This window comes from Aegilops tauschii, chromosome 4 (assembly GCF_002575655.3).
Source record: "Aegilops tauschii subsp. strangulata cultivar AL8/78 chromosome 4, Aet v6.0, whole genome shotgun sequence".
Taxonomy (NCBI): domain Eukaryota; kingdom Viridiplantae; phylum Streptophyta; class Magnoliopsida; order Poales; family Poaceae; genus Aegilops; species Aegilops tauschii.
The window spans coordinates 479,346,837-479,364,954 of record NC_053038.3 but is presented as its reverse complement, the minus strand read 5'-3'; positions in this window follow the sequence as shown (position 1 = coordinate 479,364,954).

Sequence of the window (18,118 nt, the reverse complement as noted above, 5' to 3'; positions counted from 1 at the left end):
GGGACCAGGGACGCGTGGGGTCTGCCGCCGATGAAACGGGATCTCACTGACAGGTGGGTCCAGCTTTTAGTCTCTTTTCATCGATGCGAGGCGCGCTCGCGGCCTCGTGGCCGTCTGATCGGGGGGCAGCTAGCATAGGATCTGCTTGTAGGTGAGAATCAATGAGGTTAACTTTTCTAAAAAAATATAACATGTCTAAAAATTCTGAAAAAAAAATTTAGACACGTCAATGTTTGATGTACAATCTTGAGAAGTTTCAGCTACTAATTCAATCTACACTTGTAGAAACAAAAAAAAAAGATATGAATGTTGTCAAACACTATTCATCCAAAGCTGACACTATTCACAGTTGAATTTTTCTCTTTAGAGCAATGGGGCGGCCCATTTCGTCCGCGGGCGTCCGTTTGGGTCGGCGCGGACAAAAAAGCCGGTCCAACGCGTCGACCCAAATGGACGCGCGTCCGCTTTCGTCCGCCTGCCGACCCATTCCTGGCCCATTTTTGAGCCTGATTTGCGTCGGCGCGGACACAAGACGGACGCGCGCGCGCTCGCCATCTTTCCTCACCGGGCCCGCTGGTCGGTGGCACAGTGGATTCACACCCTCGCCCGTTTGCTACGTCGCCGACGCCGCCGGCCATTTTTCTGATTAAAATGGATACATAGATAGTTCTAGCATACACAGATAAAAAAAAAGACCACTAGTCGTCGCTTTCTGACTCCGACTCGGTAATGTCCTCCTCCGACGTCTGAAGGTAGGCGTCAGCAAGCTGCTCGTATTCAAAGTCCCAACCCGACGTTTCTCGTAGCTTCAGTTTCAATTGAGCTGCCTGCTTCCGCGAACGCTTGTCCTCCCGATAGGCGGCTCGCTCCCTCCTCCTCGCGTCCCTCTCCGATCTTAATTGCTTGTAGAACTGGCGCTCGTCGACGATGTCCTGTGGGAAGCCTCCGCGCCACACCACCAAGGCGTCCACGTCCTTCTCTACGATGGCGACGCGACGCTGCCGCCTCCGGTGGACACGACGATCCTCGTCGGTGAAAAGCCGCGGGAGAGGCGCCAGTTCCTGCGCCCGCTGGCTCGACACGTTGGGAAAATTCATATCCCGATGAGGCCTCAGGAGGCGCCACGCCGTCGCGTCGTGCGCGCGGGGCGCCTCCTATGCGGTGTCGAAGGTGCCGAAGACGAGACGTTTCTCGCGAAACCAGATCTCGGCGGAGAAGGCGCCGGAGCGGCGCTCGCGGACTCCGCGAAAATCCGAAGCGCCCAGGCGGCGGATCGACATGGTGGCACAGATGCGGCGAGAGTGGGCGGCGGACAGAGTGTGGAGGGAGCGCCTTCTTTATAGCGAGCGCCGGCCGTGGCGCGCACGCGAACCTTTCCTGCGCGCTGGAGCGCCAAAACCAGCGCGCGCTAGGCCGCTTTCCCCCGCGCGCGCGAACCTTTCCCGCGCGCTGGAGCGCCAAAACCAGGGCGACGACATGATCTTAAACGCGCGCGGTCATGAAATGGGTCGGCCGTTGGGCGCACTACCGACCCAAAACTAAAAGAGGGCGGACGGCGGACGGGCCGCCGACCCAAACGGACAAAAAGCGGACAAAAACGCCGTCCATTTGGGTCGGCCCGTTGGAGTTGCTCTTATATCTCCAATTGTAGATCAAGTTTTGAGCTGATTTTTTCTTGGAGTTGTAGACATATATATCATAGGTATGTTGTAAGTAATTTCATAATCTTTTGGATTGTCTAAATATGATTATTATTTTTGGTTAATCCCACTATCTCACCTAAAGGGCAGATTCTATTCTAGTCTTTCGGATCCCAAGCCCATTTTTTTAACACAGTACAATCGTAGATTCTCATAGACACATACATACTTTCATGTGGGGCCAGCCCTATAGGCGTAAGGGACCTGCACGGCTGGCCCTGCACCTGCCTAAAGATATGTCCTAGTTTAATTACAGTCTTTTTAGATTAGGAGTCTAGGTATTAGTTGGAAAGGTTTAGTCCCGAAGAAGGTTACCCTGCCAACACCCAATTGTAATAGGAGTCTTAGTCTGATCTTGTAATTAGGCTATATATAGCCAGCCCTTGGATCAATAAACGCAAGCAGAATATCCTACAACCTCTCCTCCCTTGCTTTCGTGCCACGACGCCCCTCCTCACCCCCTTCTCCAACCATAGGCAAGCGAGGGCCTCGCCCTCGTCCTCCTACCAACCACGACTACAACCTGCGCGGCAATCAGCCGGGCCGTGACAACTTGGTATCAGCTTCCTCGTCGATCTCAGCGGCCATGTCTCCGCCATCGCCGCCGGCGCCTCTACCGCAAACCCTAGCAGACCTCGCGACCAAACAGCACGAGGATCATGAGGCCGTGGTCGCCACTTTGAACAGCCTCTCGGAGGAGAACCGCACTGCTCGCACAGAGCGCGCCGAGGACCGCGACACTCAAAACCCTCCAGGACCAGCTGGCGGACACGTCACAGCAGCAGCGCGCGCAGAACCTGGCCCTCCTTCGGCTGGAAGGCAAGGGCACGCCTCAATTGGGTGGTACCGGGCTCCTGCGGCCCCCAGATGCGCCATCCCACACCGGGGCCCCGGCCGATCCAGGGGATAGGGCTCCGCGCCTCTACAAGATTGATTTTCCCCTCTTTGACGGGGCCAGCGATCCACGGTCGTGGCTGACATGTTGCAATCTCTTCTTCCTCGGGCAGCGAACGCCGGAGTCGGATAAGACTTAGCTCGCCTCATACCACCTCACCGATGTCGCCGCATTATGGTATGGCCACCTCGAGACTAAGCTGGGCCAACGGCCGTCCTGGACCGAGTTTCAAAAACTGATCGCCAACCACTTCGGACCGCTGACCCGCGCCAACCCCTTTGGCGAGCTGATCTCCACCCGCCGCTCCGGCACCGTGGCAGAATACTCCAAGCGCTTTCTAGAGAATCTCTCTCGGGTGCGCCCCATTGCTGACGACGATGAGCGGGATATCTTCACCAACAACTTGGGTGAGCCTATGAAAACTCAGGTTGAGATGCTGAAACCGGCGAAATTGGACGCAGCTATGGACTTAGCAATCTCCTTTGAGCACCTCAATACTGTCACCAGCACCGCGACCACTCCGGGCCGGCCCAACCGTCCACTCCGCCCCATGGCTGCACCTACTCCGTGTTGGAAATATGCCCTAGAGGCAATAATAAAATGGTTATTATTATATTTCCTTGTTCATGATAATTGTCTATTGTTCATGCTATAATTGTGTTATCCGGAAATCGTAATACATGTGTGAATACATAGACCACAACATGTCCCTAGTGAGCCTCTAGTTGACTAGCTCGTTGATCAACAGATAGTCATGGTTTCCTGACTATGGACATTGGATGTCATTGATAACGGGATCACATCATTAGAAGAATGATGTGATGGATAAGACCCAATCCTAAGCATAGCACAAGATCGTGTAGTTCGTTTGCTAGAGTTTTTCCAATGTCAAGTATCATTTCCTTAGACCATGAGATCGTGCAACTCCCGGATACCGTAGGAGTGCTTTGGGTGTACCAAACATCACAACGTAACTGGGTGACTATAAAGGTGCACTACGGGTATCTCTGAAAGTGTCTGTTGAGTTGGCACGGATGGAGACTGGGATTTGTCACTTCGTATGACGGAGAGGTATCTCTGGGCCCACTCGGTAATGCATCATCATAATGAGCTCAATGTGACTAAGGAGTTAGCCACGGGATCATGCATTACGGTAACGAGTAAAGTGACTTGCCGGTAACAAGATTGAACAAGGTATTGGGATACCGACGATCGAATCTCGGGCAAGTAACGTACCGATTGACAAAGGGAATTGTATACGGGATTGATTGAATCCTCGACATCGTGGTTCATCCGATGAGATCATCGTGGAACATGTGGGAGCCAACATGGGTATCCAGATCCCGCTGTTGGTTATTGACCGAAGAGGCATCTCGGTCATGTCTGCATGTCTCCCGAACCCGTAGGGTCTACACACTTAAGGTTCGGTGACGCTAGGGTTGTAGAGATATTAGTATGCGGAAACCCGAAAGTTGTTCAGAGTCCCGGATGAGATCCCGGACGTCACGAGGAGTTCCGGAATGGTCCGGAGGTGAAGAATTATATATAGGAAGTCCAGTTTCGGCCACCGGGAAAGTTTCGGGGGTTATCGGTATTGTACCGGGACCACCGGAAGGGTCCCGGGGGTCCACCGGGTGGGGTCACCTATCCCGGAGGGCCCCATGGGCTGAAGTGGGAGGGGAACCAGCCCCTAGTGGGCTGGTGCGCCCCCCATGGGCCTCCCCCTGCGCCTAGGGTTGGAAACCCTGGGGGTGGGGGCGCCCCACCTGACTAGGGGGGGAAGTTTCCCCCCCTTGGCCGCCGCCCCCCCCCCCCCCATAGATGGGATCCCAGGGCCGGCGCCCCCCCAGGGGACCTATATAAGGGGGGGAGGGAGGGCTGCTGTACCCTAGCCCCTGGCGCCTCCCTCTCCCTCCCGTGACACCTCTCTCTCCCGCTTGCGCTTGGCGAAGCCCTGCCGGGATCCCCGCTACTTCCACCACCACGCCGTCGTGCTGCTGGATCTCCATCAACCTCTCCTTCCCCCTTGCTAGATCAAGAAGGAGGAGACGTCGCTGCTCCGTACGTGTGTTGAACGCGGAGGTGCCGTCCGTTCGGCGCTCGGTCATCGGTGATTTGGATCACGACGAGTACGACTCCATCAACCCCGTTCACTAGAACGCTTCCGCTCGCGATCTACAAGGGTATGTAGATGCACTCCTTCCCTCTCGTTGCTAGTAAACTCCATAGATGGATCTTGGTGATGCGTAGAAAATTTTAAAATTCTGCAACGATTCCCAACAGTGGCATCATGAGCCAGGCCTATGCGTAGTTACTATGCACGAGTAGAACACAAAGCAGTTGTGGGCGTAGATGTTGTCAATTTTTCTTGCCACTACTAGTCTTATCTTGTTTCGGCGGTATTGTGGGATGAAGCGGCCCGGACCGACCTTACACGTACGCTTACGTGAGACAGGTTCCACCGACTGACATGCACTAGTTGCATAAGGTGGCTAGCGGGTGTCTGTCTCTCCCACTTTAGTCGGAACGGATTCGATGAAAAGGGTCCTTATGAAGGGTAAATAGAAATTGGCATATCACGTTGTGGTTTTACGTAGGTAAGAAACGTTCTTGCTAGAAACCTATAGAAGCCACGTAAAAACTTGCAACAACAATTAGAGGACGTCTAACTTGTTTTTGCAGCATGTGCCTTGTGATGTGATATGGCCAAAAGGATGTGATGAATGAGATATATGTGATGTATGAGATTGATCATATTCTTGTAATAGGAATCACGACTTGCATGTCGATGAGTATGACAACCGGCAGGAGCCATAGGAGTTGTCTTTATTTTTTGTATGACCTGCGTGTCATTGAATAACGCCATGTAAATTACTTTACTTTATTGCTAAACGTGTTAGCCATAGAAGTAGAAGTAATCGTTGGCGTGACAACTTCATGAAGACACGATGATGGAGATCATGATGATGGAGATCATGGTGTCATGCCAGTGACGAAGATGATCATGGCGCCCCGAAGATGGAGATCAAAGGAGCAAAATGATATTGGCCATATCATGTCACTATTTGATTACATGTGATGTTTATCATGTTTTGCATCTTATTTGCTTAGAACGACGGTAGTAAGTAAGATGATCCCTTATAATAATTTCAAGAAAGTGTTCCCCCTAACTGTGCACTGTTGCGAAGGTTCGTTGTTTCGAAGCACCACGTGATGATCGGGTGTGATAGATTCTAACGTTCGCATACAACGGGTGTTGACGAGCCTAGCATGTACAGACATGGCCTCGGAACACACGCAATACACTTAGGTTGACTTGACGAGCCTAGCATGTACAGACATGGCCTCGGAACACGGAAGACCGAAAGGTCGAGCATGAGTCGTATAGAAGATACGATCAACATGGAGATGTTCACCGATCTTTACTAGTCCGTCTCACGTGATGATCGGACACGGCCTAGTTAACTCGGATCATGTTTCACTTAGATGACTAGAGGGATGTCTATCTGAGTGGGAGTTCATTGAATGATTTGATTAGATGAACTTAATTATCATGAACTTAGTCTAAAATCTTTACAACATGTCTTGTAGATCAAATGGCCCACGTTGTCCTCAACTTCAACGCGTTCCTAGAGAAAACCAAGCTGAAAGATGATGGCAGCAACTATACGGACTGGGTCCGGAACCTGAGGATCATCCTCATAGCTGCCAAGAAAGATTATGTCCTAGAAGCACCGCTAGGTGAAGCACCCATCCCAGAGAACCAAGACGTTATGAACGCTTGGCAATCACGTGCTGATGATTACTCCCTTGTTCAGTGCGGCATGATTTACAGCTTAGAACGGGGGCTCCAAAAGCGTTTTGAGAAACATGGAGCATATGAGATGTTCGAAGAGCTGAAAATGGTTTTCCAAGCTCATGCCCGGGTCGAGAGATATGAAGTCTCCGACAAGTTCTTCAGTTGTAAAATGGAGGAAAATAGTTATGTCAGTGAGCACATACTCAGAATGTCTGGGTTACACAACCGCTTGTCTCAGCTGGGAGTGAATCTCCCGGATGACGCGGTCATTGACAGAATCCTTCAGTCGCTTCCACCAAGCTACAAGAGCTTTGTGATGAACTTCAATATGCAGGGGATGGAGAAGACCATTCCTGAGGTATATTCAATGCTAAAATCAGCGGAGGTGGAGATCAAAAAGGAACATCAAGTGTTGATGGTGAATAAAACCACTAAGTTCAAGAAAGGCAAGGGTAAGAAGAACTTCAAGAAAGACGGCAAGGGAGTTGCCGCGCCCGGTAAGCCAGTTGTCGGGAAGAAGCCAAGGAATGGACCCAAGCCTGAGACTGAGTGCTTTTATTGCAAGGGAAGTGGTCACTGGAAGCGGAACTGCCCCAAATACTTAGCGGACAAGAAGGCCGGCAACACCAAAGGTATATGTGATATACATGTAATTGATGTGTACCTTACTAGTACTCGTAGTAGCTCCTGGGTATTTGATACCGGTGCGGTTGCTCATATTTGTAACTCAAAAAAGGAGCTGCGGAATAAGCGGAGACTGGCGAAGGATGAGGTGACGATGCGCGTCGGGAATGGTTCCAAGGTCGATGTGATCGCCGTCGGCACGCTACCTCTGCATTGACCTACGGGATTAGTTTTAAACCTCAATAATTGTTATTTAGTGCCAGCTTTGAGCATGAACATTGTATCAGGATCTCGTTTAATTCGAGATGGCTACTCATTTAAATCCGAGAATAATTGTTGTTCTATTTATATGAGAGATATGTTTTATGGTCATGCCCCGCTGGTTAATGGTTTATTCTTAATGAATCTCGAACGTAGTGTTACACATATTCATAGTGTGAATACCAAAAGATGTAAGGTTGATAATGATAGTCCCACATACTTGTGGCACTGCCGTCTTGGTCACATTGGTGTCAAACGCATGAAGAAGCTCCATGCAGATGGACTTTTGGAGTCTCTTGATTACGAATCATTTGACACGTGCGAACCATGCCTCATGGGTAAGATGACCAAGACTCCGTTCTCCAGAACAATGGAGCGAGCAACCAACTTATTGGAAATCATACATACTGATGTGTGCGGTCCAATGAGTGTTGAGGCTCGCGGTGGCTATCGTTATGTTCTCACTCTCACTGATGACTTGAGTAGATATGGGTATGTCTACCTAATGAAACACAAGTCTGAGACCTTTGAAAAGTTCAAGGAATTTCAGAGTGAGGTTGAGAATCAACGTGACAGGAAAATAAAGGTCTTACGATCAGATCGTGGAGGGGAATATTTGAGTCACGAATTTGGCACACACTTAAGGAAATGTGGAATAGTTTCACAACTCACGCCGCCTGGAATACCTCAGCGAAATGGTGTGTCCGAACATCGTAATCGCACTCTATTGGATATGGTGCGATCTATGATGTCTCTTACCGATCTACCGCTCTCATTTTGGGGCTATGCTTTAGAGACTGCCGCATTCACTTTAAATAGGGCTCCATCGAAATCCGTTGAGACGACACCGTATGAATTATGGTTTGGGAAGAAACCTAAGTTGTCGTTTCTAAAAGTTTGGGGATGCGATGCTTATGTCAAGAAACTTCAACCTGAAAAGCTCGAACCCAAGTCAGAAAAATGCGTCTTCATAGGATACCCTAAGGAAACCATTGGGTATACCTTCTACCTCAGATCCGAAGGCAAGATCTTTGTTGCCAAGAACGTGTCCTTTCTGGAGAAAGAGTTTCTCTCGAAAGAAGTAAGTGGGAGGAAAGTGGAACTTGATGAAGTACTACCTCTTGAACCGGAAAGTAGCGCAGCTGAGGAAGATGTTCCTGTGGTGCCTGCACCGACTAGAGAGGAAGTTAATGATGATGATGATCAAGGTACTTCGGATCAAGCTCCTACTGAACTTCGTAGGTCCACAAGGACACGTTCCGCGCCAGAGTGGTACGGCAACCCTGTCTTGGAAATCATGTTGTTAGACAACGGTGAACCTTCGAACTATGAAGAAGCAATGGCGGGCCCAGATTCCGACAAATGGCTTGAAGCCATGCAATCCGAGATAGGATCCATGTATGAAAACAAAGTGTGGACTTTGACAGACTTGCCCGATGATCGGCGAGCGATAGAAAACAAATGGATCTTTAAGAAGAAGACAGACGCGGATGGTAATGTTACCATCTATAAAGCTCGACTTGTCGCTAAGGGTTATCGACAAGTTCAAGGGGTTGACTACGATGAGACTTTCTCACCCGTAGCGAAGCTGAAGTCCGTCCGAATCATGTTAGCAATTGCCGCATACTATGATTATGAGATATGGCAAATGGACGTCAAAACGGCATTCCTTAACGGCTTTCTTAAGGAAGAATTGTATATGATGCAGCCGGAAGCTTTTGTCGATCCTAAGAATGCTAACAAGGTATGCAAGCTCCAGCGCTCCATCTATGGGCTGGTGCAAGCATCTCGGAGTTGGAACATTCGATTTGATGAGATGATCAAAGCGTTTGGGTTTACACAGACTTATGGAGAAGCCTGTGTTTACAAGAAAGTGAGTGGGAGCTCTGTAGCATTTCTCATATTATATGTGGATGACATACTGTTGATGGGAAATGATATAGAATTCTTGGGAAGCATAAAGGCCTACTTGAACAAGTGTTTTTCAATGAAGGACCTTGGAGAAGCTGCTTATATATTAGGCATCAAGATCTATAGAGATAGATCAAGACGCCTCATTGGTCTTTCACAGAGTACGTACCTTGACAAGATATTGAAGAAGTTCAATATGGATCAGTCCAAGAAGGGGTTCTTGCCTGTATTGCAAGGTGTGCAATTGAGCACGGCTCAATGCCCGACCACGGCAGAAGATAGAGAAAAGATGAGTGTCATCCCCTATGCCTCGACCATAGGGTCTATTATGTATGCCATGCTGTGTACCAGACCTGATGTAAACCTTGCTGTAAGTTTGGTAGGAAGGTACCAAAGTAATCCCGGCATGGAACACTGGACAGCGGTCAAGAATATCCTGAAGTACCTGAAGAGGACTAAGGATATGTTTCTCGTTTATGGAGGTGACGAAGAGCTCGCCGTAAAGGGTTACGTCGACGCTAGCTTCGACACAGATCAGGATGACTCGAAGTCACAAACCGGATACGCGTATATTTTGAATGCAGGGGCTGTAAGCTGGTGCAGTTGCAAGCAAAGCGTCGTGGCGGGATCTACATGTGAAGCGGAGTACATGGCAGCCTTAGAGGCAGCGCAAGAAGTAATCTGGATGAAGGAGTTCATTACCGACCTAGGGGTGATTCCCAATGTGTCGGGCCCGATGACTCTCTTCTGTGACAACACTGGAGCTATTGCCCTTGCCAAGGAGCCCAGGTTTCACAGGAAGACCAGGCATATCAAGCGTCGCTTCAACTCCATTCGTGAAAATGTTCAAAATGGAGACATAGATATTTGTAAAGTACATACGGACCTGAATGTAGCAGATCCGTTGACTAAACCTCTCCCTAGAGCAAAACATGATCAACACCAGAACTCTATGGGTGTTCGATTCATCACAATGTAACTAGATTATTGACTCTAGTGCAAGTGGGAGACTGTTGGAAATATGCCCTAGAGGCAATAATAAAATGGTTATTATTATATTTCCTTGTTCATGATAATTGTCTATTGTTCATGCTATAATTGTGTTATCCGGAAATTGTAATACATGTGTGAATACATAGACCACAACATGTCCCTAGTGAGCCTCTAGTTGACTAGCTCGTTGATCAACAGATAGTCATGGTTTCCTGACTATGGACATTGGATGTCATTGATAACGGGATCACATCATTAGGAGAATGATGTGATGGACAAGACCCAATCCTAAGCATAGCACAAGATCGTGTAGTTCGTTTGCTAGAGTTTTTCCAATGTCAAGTATCATTTCCTTAGACCATGAGATCGTGCAACTCCCGGATACCGTAGGAGTGCTTTGGTGTACCAAACATCACAACGTAACTGGGTGACTATAAAGGTGCACTACGGGTATCTCCGAAAGTGTCTGTTGAGTTGGCACGGATCGAGACTGGGATTTGTCACTTCGTATGACGGAGAGGTATCTCTGGGCCCACTCGGTAATGCATCATCATAATGAGCTCAATGTGACTAAGGAGTTAGCCACGGGATCATGCATTACGGTAACGAGTAAAGTGACTTGCCGGTAACGAGATTGAACAAGGTATTGGGATACCGACGATCGAATCTCGGGCAAGTAACGTACCGATTGACAAAGGGAATTGTATACGGGATTGATTGAATCCTCGACATCGTGGTTCATCCGATGAGATCATCGTGGAATATGTGGGAGCCAACATGGGTATCCAGATCCCGCTGTTGGTTATTGACCGGAGAGGCGTCTTGGTCATGTCTGCATGTCTCCCGAACCCGTAGGGTCTACACACTTAAGGTTCGGTGACGCTAGGGTTGTAGAGATATTAGTATGCGGAAACCCGAAAGTTGTTCGGAGTCTCGGATGAGAACCCGGACGTCACGAGGAGTTCCGGAATGGTCCGGAGGTGAAGAATTATATATAGGAAGTCCAGTTTCGGCCACCGGAAAAGTTTCGGGGGTTATCGGTATTGTACCGGGACCACCGGAAGGGTCCCGGGGGTCCACCGGGTGGGGCCACCTATCCCGGAGGGCCCCATGGGCTGAAGTGGGAGGGGAACCAGCCCCTAGTGGGCTGGTGCGCCCCCCATGGGCCTCCCCCTGCGCCTAGGGTTGGAAACCCTGGGGGTGGGGGGCCTCCCCCTGCGCCTAGGGTTGGAAACCCTGGGGGTGGGGGGCGCCCCACTTGACTTGGGGTGAAGTTCCCCCCCTTGGCCGCCGCCCCCCCCATAGATGGGATCCCAGGGCCGGCGCCCCAGGGGGCCTATATAAAGGGGGGAGGGCTGCTGTACCCTAGTCCCTGGCGCCTCCCTCTCCCTCCCGTGACACCTCTCTCTCCCGCTTGCGCTTGGCGAAGCCCTGCCGGGATCCCCGCTACTTCCACCACCACGCCATCGTGCTGCTGGATCTCCATCAACCTCTCCTTCCCCCTTGCTGGATCAAGAAGGAGGAGACGTCGCTGCTCCGTACATGTGTTGAACGCGGAGGTGCCGTCCGTTCGGCGCTCAATCATCGGTTTTAGATCACGACGAGTATGACTCCATCAACCCCGTTCACTAGAACGCTTCCGCTCGCGATCTACAAGGGTATGTAGATGCACTCCTTCCCTCTCGTTGCTAGTAAACTCCATAGATGGATCTTGGTGATGCGTAGAAAATTTTAAAATTCTGCAACGATTCCCAACACTCCGGCCTTGCCGGACTCCTCCAACTCCACGCCCGCGCTCGTCTTTAAACGACTCACGCCCGTGGAGATGGATGAACGGCGCACTAAGGGTCTCTGCTTCAATTGTGACGAGAAGTTCGTGCGGGGCCATCGCTGCAAAAGGCTGTTCTATATTCAATCCGCCGACGCCGAAGAGGAGCAGTTTGAGGATTTCCAGGAAGCACAAATCTCACTCTTGGATGTTACCGGAATTCCCACCAGCGACACAATGCAGGTCACTCTTCGCATCGGGGACCATGACTTGGTCGCCTTGCTTGATTCAGGCAGCACTCATAACTTCATCCACGAAGAGTTGGCCACCATCGTCGGGCTGCCTTTCTCCTCCAATCATCGTTTGGGAGTCACGGTCGCTAATGGCGATAAGGTGACCTGTCGGGGACTCCTTCAGCAGGCTGCGATCACCATTGACAAGGAGCGTTTCGTTGTTGATCCGCATGACATTCCATTGGGCGGATTCGACATCGTCCTCGGTACACGATTCCTCAAAACTCTTGGGCCAATTCTCTGGGATTTCACTACGCAGTGGATGTCATTTTGGCACTCGGATCACCGTGTGGAGTGGTCGGGCCTCGGCTCCCTCGGACGTCCTGCCCACCTACACGCGTGCGAAGGCAAGGAACTTCTGGACAGCCTGCTGGCCACTTTCACCGATGTTTTCGCCAACCCACAGGGCCTGCCGCCGCAGCGCGCACATGACCATCATATTCATCTTATTCCTGGGACACCGCCGGTTGCTGTCCGTCCCTACCGCTACCCAACGATTCAAAAAGATGAACTAGAGCGCCAATGTTTAGAGATGCTAGCTCGCGGTCTGATCCGTCCTAGTTCTTCTGCATTTTCATCCCCCGTTCTACTCGTCAGAAAGGCCGACGGGACTTGGCGTTTCTGTATCGACTACTGTGGTCTCAACCTTGTCACCACCAAGGACAAGTTTCCAATTCCTGTTGTCGATGAACTTCTGGATGAACTCAAGGGCGCCCGCTTTTTCACCAAACTGGATCTCCGGTCGGGTTACCACCAGGTTCGGATGGCCCCTGAGGATATCCACAAGACGGCCTTCCGCACACATGAGGGCCTCTTTGAGTTTGTAGTGATGGCCTTTGGTTTGACAAATGCCCCAGCGACGTTCCAAGCACTCATGAACGACGTCCTCCGTCCCTACCTTCGTCGGTTTGTGCTTGTGTTCTTCGATGATATCTTGATCTACAGCTTGTACTGGTCGGATCACCTACGTCATGCCAAGCTCGTTTTGGAGGCTATGCGCACACATCAACTGTTGCTCAAGCGCTCCAAGTGTTCCTTTGGGGAGGAAACCATGGCTTATCTGGGACACGTCATCTCCGCTGCAGGAGTTGCCATGGACAGCGACAAGGTTCTTGCCGTGGTAGACTGGCCGGTTCCGCGCACCGTCCGCGCTGTGCGTGGTTTCTTAGGACTGGCAGGATACTACCGCAAGTTCATCCGGGATTTTGGCACCATTGCAGCTCCCCTCACGGCACTCCTCAAGAAAGATGGATTTCTTTGGACGCCTGCAGCGACTATTGCCTTTGAAGCCCTCAAGAAAGCTCTTACCACAGCCCATGTGCTTCAGCTGCCGGATTTTGCTGTTTCATTTATTGTGGAGTGTGATGCGTCTGGATCTGGTTTCGGGGCAGTCCTGCATCAAGGTGGCGGCCCCATTGCCTATTTCAGCAAAACCATCGCTCCGCGTCATGCTTCTCTCGCCGCTTATGAGCGGGAGCTCATTGGTCTGGTGCACGCCGTGCGCCACTGGCGGCCCTATCTTTGGGGACGTGCGTTCGTCATCAAAACTGACCACTACAGCCTAAAGTTTTTGCTGGACCAACGCCTCGCTACCATTCCACAACATCATTGGGTGGGCAAACTATTGGGGTTCGACTTCACGGTGGAATATAAACCAGGTCACCAAAACATCGTCGCCGATGCTCTTTCTCGCCGTGATGCTCCTGCCAGCCAGGCACTCGCCATATCCGGGCCTTCTTTTGATCTGTTTGAAGCTCTCCGTCAGGCTGCACACACGGACCCGGCGCTTGTCACTTTCCGGGAACAACTAGAATCTGGTGAGTTAGGACAGCCTTGGGCTCTTGTTGATGGTGTTGTTACCTTCCAACAGCGGGCTTATGTACCACCCGCGTCGCCGCTGCTCGGGGAGGTCCTGGCTGCAGCCCATGATGCGGGCCATGAAGGTATGCAGAAGTCACTTCATCGTCTTCGCCGGGATTTCCATCTGCCGCAAGTAAGGGCCGCACTTCAGCAGTATATTCGTGCTTGTCAGGTTTGTCAACGCAACAAGACGGAGCAGCTTCATCCAGCCGGCTTATTGCAGCCCTTGACAGTGCCCTCTCGTGTCTGGGAAGACATCTCCATGGATTTCATTGAGGCACTTCCGAAGGTGGGCGGCAAAAGTGTGATACTGACCGTTGTGGACCGTTTCTCCAAGTATGCGCATTTCATCCCCTTGGCGCATCCGTACACTATGGAGTCTGTTGCTAAAGCCTTCTTCTCCAACATTGTCCGACTTCATGGGTTTCCCACATCCATCGTTTCGGACAGGGATGTGGTTTTCACTTCGGGCTTTTGGAAGGCTCTGTTTGCCGCCGCGGGGACACGCTTGCACATGAGTTCGGCCTTCCATCCGCAGTCTGATGGGCAATCTGAGGCTATCAATCGCGTCATCACCATGTACCTCCGTTGCATAACTGGGGATCGCCCACGGCAGTGGCTCCAATGGTTGCGTTGGGCAGAGTACTGCTACAACACTTCGTACCACTCAGCGTTGAAGGACACGCCTTTCAGGGTGGTTTATGGACGGGATCCCCCCTCATTCCGGGACTATACGCCGGGCGAGATTCGCAATCAGGCGGTGGAACGGCAGATCGTCGACCGCGATCAGTTCTTACACGACATCTGTGAGCGTCTCCTTCAAGCAGCACAACAGTACAAGCATTACTATGATGATAAGCATCGGGCCCTTTCTTTTGATGTTGGAGAGTGGGTTTGGCTCCGTCTTCAGCACCGGCCGGCGGCATTCCTTGGAGTAGGCGCCAAAGGGAAATTGGCTCCCAAATATTATGGGCCTTTCAAAGTCCTCGCTAAAATCGGTACGGTTGCTTACCGTTTGGAGATGCCCCCACGCGCCCGCATTCACAATGTTTTCCATGTCGGGGTCCTGAAGAAGTACCATGGCCCACCGCCGGAAGTTCCGCCGATGCTTCCACCTCTGTTTCAGGGTCGAGTACATCCAACCCCTGTCCAAGCATTGCGTGCTCGTATTGCCTGCGGTATCCAGCAGGTGCTCATTCACTGGGAGGGCCAGCCGGCGTCTGCTGCTTCATGGGAGGATGTTACGACCTTCCGCGAACGTTATCCAAGCTTCCAGCTCGAGGACGAGCTGTTTCAGAATGGAGGGGGAGATGTCATGTGGGGCCAGCTCTATAGGCGTAAGGGACCTGCACGGGCCGGCCCTGCACCTGCCTAAAGATATGTCCTAGTTTAATTACAGTCTTTTTAGATTAGGAGTCTGGGTATTAGTTGGAAAGGTTTAGTCCCGAAGAAGGTTACCCTGCCAATACCCAATTGTAATAGGAGTCTTAGTCTGGTCTTGTAATTAGGCTATATATAGCCAGCCCTTGGATCAATAAACGCAAGCAGAATATCCTACAACCTCTCCTCCCTTGCTTCTGCGCCACGGCGCCCCTCCTCACCCCCTTCTCCAACCATAGGCAAGCGAGGGCCTCGCCCTCGTCCTCCTACCAACCACGACTACAACCCGCGCGGCAATCAGCCGGGCCGTGACACATACACTCACCTTTACAAGCGTACGCACACATACCCTACCCTTATGAGCACCTCTGAGATATTGAGTCGGCACAATATCTTGAGATTGACGAAGTCACCGTAGGCAACTCGTAGTCGACGGGAGCGTCTCTTCTCGAACGAACATCGCAGGAAGTCTGAAATAAACCCAGAAAATACAAGCACCAGTGCCAAGTCTAGAATTTGAACCCTGGTGGGTTGGGAATACAACTGTACTCCTAATCATCCAACCACATGTTGGTTCGTAATTGCTTATGGCATTTGGATGGTGTATGTTTGGTTCTTGGGTTAGTCAACATCGTAAAGAAAAATAAGTTAAGAGTGAAAAGGAGTCATTGTTATGCAAAAAAAATGGCAATTGACATAAAAACCAATATTTTGGCATGCCCCAAAAATTGATAAGAGCATGCTTTGATAACCATCCAAATGTACCCTACCAAACTTTTGTAAGATAAAAGTTCTTCATTGCCTCTGGTGTCTCTTCCTAGTATCATTTAGAACCTACAGGGAAAACTAACTAGCACAATATATATACGGAACTAACACTAAATATGATGATATATATAGGAAATGATATTAGTTTTGAGTATTATATCATTTCACATGGTTGAGCAAAAAGCAAACTCGTATCATGTATTCTTTAGTATCATGTTAAATCACGTCTTTGCAGACGTAGTAACCATATGAGTTAAAAAAACTGGCTGGAAGTGAGGTAAGCATTCAAACCTGGTTTGCTACCAAATCCGTGGATGTGCTAATTCTTTTGGCATCAAACTAAATATGCCATAACAAGATTCATACATCGACATACTTCAGTCGTTACATTTGATCCATTGGGTTTGGATGGGATCATCATTAGTGGTTCACCATAACTAACAGCTTTTGTCTTCTTTAGCGTCGCTCCCAAGCAACAATTTATCCACATGTTTTGTAGGTTTTTAATCAAGACCCCGATGCATTTAAAGACATTAGGTTCTGACCTTTTTGGGGTGAATGACTCATACGGCTCTTCAAAACATACTCCCTCCATTCAAGTTTACGAGGCACACACGATTTTTTAGAAAAATTGACTACAATAGTAGTTATATGCCACAAAATATATCTCGCTGGATTGACATTTAATAAAAGTTTTCAAGGGTACGCCCTCCGTTCCAAAATGTAGTGCATATTAGAATTTTGAGAAGTCAAACATGTAAATGTTTAACCGAAAAAATATCAACATCCACAATACAAAAGTAGTGTCATTTGATTCATCAAGAAGTGTATTTTTATATCCTATTTACTTAGCATTTTACATGTTGATAGTTTATTATATAAACTTGGTCAAGTGTAGACATGTTTGACTTTTGAAAACTTAATATGCACTTCATTGTGGAAAGGAGAGAGTATAATTTTACGACATATGACTCGTATTTTATTGTTCAAATCAATGATCGACTTTTGCTTAAAATACATGAATAGTTTTCGGCCTTTTGAACTTTAGTTTTCATCACCAGCTAAAGCATGGAAATATCATAATACGGACGACAAACTTAGAGATGTTGACTCTGTGCTTCATAGAACCTTTGTAACTTTCAAAATTTATTGGGATATTTGTAGTTGGTGTATATTTCAGTTATTCTGTCTTTTGGCACCTCTTTTACTTAATCAATAAACATACTACATAAGAGCATCTACAGTCGGATTCTTCAAATTGACTGGGCGGAAGTAGCACTACTGACCGGACAGGAAAGAAGAAAAAAGTTAACTCAACCAAACCCCTCAAAGCCTCCTAAACGTCCAGTCTGTCTGGCACTCCTCATACTCAACCATATAGGGGCAATATGAGGAGGCCCGGACGTATCCCGTCCTACGTCCGCACATAGAATTTAGCCCACCATGAATCCTTTTTTCTTTCTTTCTTTTCCTTTTTCTCCCTCCATCCCTACCAATCACATCCGGTCAAATTTTCTCCATCCCTACCAATCACATGCGGTCAAATTTTGCCCGGTCCGGCTATAGATGCCCTAAGGTGTATTAATTTCTCAAAACTTCTAACATTTCTATAGCTGACCAAGATTATAGAAAACATATATTAACATCTTCAATTATCAAATAAATAAAATATGAAAGTTGCATTACAAATCTAATGATATTGATCTGGTAGTGTTGGTATTGATATCTTAATCAATAAATTTGTGGTCAAACGACCTTCTAAAAAATCAATCCACCTTATATTTTGAACGAAGGAACAGAGGTAGTAGATCTTAGTTCTAAAAACAATCACGCACGCGAATCTACATCTACAGTAGTGAGAAGAAC